Below are 3,278 nucleotides of genomic sequence, written 5' to 3' on the forward strand. Positions count from 1 at the left end.
TGGCTTCATGGTGTTATCTTAGGCCATCAACCAGTTCCCTTGCATGTATTCCCCATTTCTTTGTTGTCTATTCCAGTTACACTCAAGTCTAGATACTCCCTTCCCTGTGAAAATCCACAGGGCAGCCATATACAGAGCAGTGCCATCCAGGTAGGAGATGAGCACTTGTAACTGGCTTTCCTTTCCCTACAGGAACTCACACAGTTCAAAGAGTGGAATGTCATCAAGGCATTGCCTGATGGGCCTGTCACCACACTCACTGGAGGGAAAGGATCTAGAAAGAGGCAGGTTCCAGGGATCATTAGCAACATACCAAACCACAGCAAGAAACCAAGCATGACTCAGCTCCTGCCCACTGCAATTACTCAGGACCTCTGCCCTTCAGATGTGGAAAAAGCCCAGCAGTGCCTTGCAGTAACTGCTGCTAAGGTCTGGAACTTCCTGACAAATAACCTTGCAAGTCTTTTGCTACAGGGAGGCTCAAACTGGATTTCAGAAGGCCCACCCCACCAGGATGACTGAAACAAATTGTGGACTGGGTATCAATGCAAATAATATTGTAGCATCAGGAATAAAATAAATTTCAACTCAATAAGAGGCCTAACTTATGCATTTAAAAATGTCTGCAGGTGGATACAAGTGGTGATCCTGGGCAAAGTTGGTGCCAGGCACAGGCACAACTGTGCAAGGAAATGGCAAAAGGGAAGCCCACAGTATGGAAAAGTCCAAAAGGGGCACCAGCATGTTCCATAGTGTGGGAGAGAGGAAAATGAAAACACCATTTACCAGATGCCTGCCAAGGGCCATTCCTGGGCCTGCAGCTCTAGAGATGTTCCTCTGAACAAAACAGGAGCCATCTAGGACAGGTGGTGCTTGGCTATGGCAAAGAGGAGGGAACTTAAGCCCAACGGGTCAGTAAATGATGGATTTGAGCCTTCCCTTCTATTGGATTAGTAGATCCCAACAGTCAATACGGTGGGGGGTTGGAAAAACCTTCCTGTGTTTCATGATACCCGAATGCCAATGTCATGAATGGCAAATGCTAGCATCCCAATAATGGTGTGCCCTTCATGAAACCCCATCCGAAGATTCAGCCCCTTCTCCTAATGTTCAAGCACCTGTTCCTGCAGAATCGGGATATGAAGAGAGGCTGGCAAAGGCCACAAACCAGGTACTTCTGCAGCTTGCGAGCAGGTGGAGGTTGGGGAGGTTTCTATGCTGTCCACACTACACTGTCACACTAACTCTATTAACCCTTTCCTACCTAGAGATAATGATATGAGAAAAGAAGGTTATCAGTTCACCTTTCCTCTAGAAGTAAATAGGGTGGTATCTCTGAACCTGCCCATCGTTCCAGATGCAAATAAAATACAGAGTGGGCAATAATGCAATGCACATATGCCTAAGACAAAACGGGCTGGCACAAATAAGGGAAGGGGCTTCATTTCTGAAAATACCAGCTCCACTTAACACTGGATATTCTCCTGCCTATGGAAATCCACAGGGTCAGTTGCAGAGAGTGCTGCATGTTTCATAGTGTTGGGAGAGGCAGTGAAAACTAACATTTACCAGGTGCCTGCCACGGGCTATTCCTGGGCTTCAGGCTCTAAAGATGTTTCTTTGAACAATTACAGCAGCCATCTAGGATAGGTGGTCCTCAGCTATGGGAGAAAGCGGGGGAATGAGACCCAAGAAGCTAGCAAGTGGTGGATTCCAGTCTTCTCTTCCAATGGATTAGTAGACACCAATGGCCGAGGCAGGGTGTTTCTTAATTTTTGAATACTAACATCATGAATAGCAAATGCTGGCATGGCAATAAGAGCGTGCCCTGCATCTGGTCACATCTAAAATATCAGTCCCTTCTCTTTCTGAAGAAATACCTGTTCCTGCAGAATCTCCATATCCTGAAATGGAGAGATGCTGGTCAGAGCCACAGACCAGGTGCTTCTGCAGTTTGCAGTTTCTCTATTGTCCTCAGGACACTGTCATACTATTAGCCCTTTCCTGCCTCGTGATAGTGATGTCTGAAAAGAATGTTATCAGTTCACCTCTCCTCTAAAAATAAATAGGTTGGTTTCTCTAAACCTGGCCATCAGCAACACATACACATGAAATTCTGAATGAGCAATAATTCACTGCTCACATGCCCAAAGGAAAACAGGTTCTTTTCCTAGGACTTGTACAGGAGGCTTAGATAGGGTAACTTCCCAAGGGATGGCTGTACTGAGTTTGCAAATTTGGGCTGAGACTCATTCAAACTACCTGGGGAATGCAAGTTAACCTGCAGAGGAGAAAGCGAAAAAGAAAAAGGAGAAAGACCCATGTTCAAATGGAAATTAAATACATATCTGATGGATTCCATGATCAGCTTTAACACTTTCATCTATAAACAGTGTCTGGCACCAGTTGGCTCCAGCACAGAAGGGATTGCTTTGTACCTGGTGGAGACCCTGCCATGCCTGACCCAAGGAAGCCTGCTTGGTGACTAGGCAGGCACAGAAGGATGGAGAACACACTTGGTCTGTTTCCCCCAGGCCCAGACAGGAAACAGAAAACTTTCCTCAAGGCCATTACAGGCCTTTTTAGGGGACCATGTTGCCACTGGCTGGCAATCTCACAGAAAACACCTCTTTGCTATTTACAGTGCGTTTTCAAAAAAGTAAAATCCAGATTCTCCCAGGGTGTCAAGGATCTCAGGAATTGGAGCTCCTCTATTGCGTAGAGAAAAATCAGAATGAGGGTTTCTTTCCTCATTTCAAGAGATCGCTGGCTCTGCAGCCCAGCTCAAAAGCCCATCCTCCAGGCCACTTCCCCGGCTGAGCCAGACCCCTTGCTCCCATGACTCTCTGAGAGCCAGGCCCAGGGTCGGGTTCCCTGAGACCAGCCTGGACCCTAGATGGCCACGCCTCCGAGCGCTATTGGCGCCGGAGGCGCGACTCTTTTTCCTATTCCCAGGAGGGTAAAAAAGCGGGAACAATGGCTTTCAGGACGGAGGGACACAAACACCCAATGCCGCAGCGACTGGGAGGGTCGCGATGCAGGAGGACGAAATAGGAGAAGGGGGACAAGGGGGACTTCGGCCTCCTTGCGGGCGGGAGCTAGGCCGCTGGAAAGTCCGCTCGCCTCTTGCCGGCAAGGGATGACGCCCTGGGCCTTTTGTACCACTCGCCACGGAAAATGGTCACACGCTTTTGTCCTCAAGCCGAACACTATCAGAAACACGGGGTCCCTGGAAGCCGCCATCTTGGCCATTGGCGGTGGCGCACCCACCCCCGTGC

The sequence above is a fragment of the Pan troglodytes genome, chromosome X, assembly GCF_028858775.2.
Source record: "Pan troglodytes isolate AG18354 chromosome X, NHGRI_mPanTro3-v2.0_pri, whole genome shotgun sequence".
Taxonomy (NCBI): Eukaryota; Metazoa; Chordata; class Mammalia; order Primates; family Hominidae; genus Pan; species Pan troglodytes.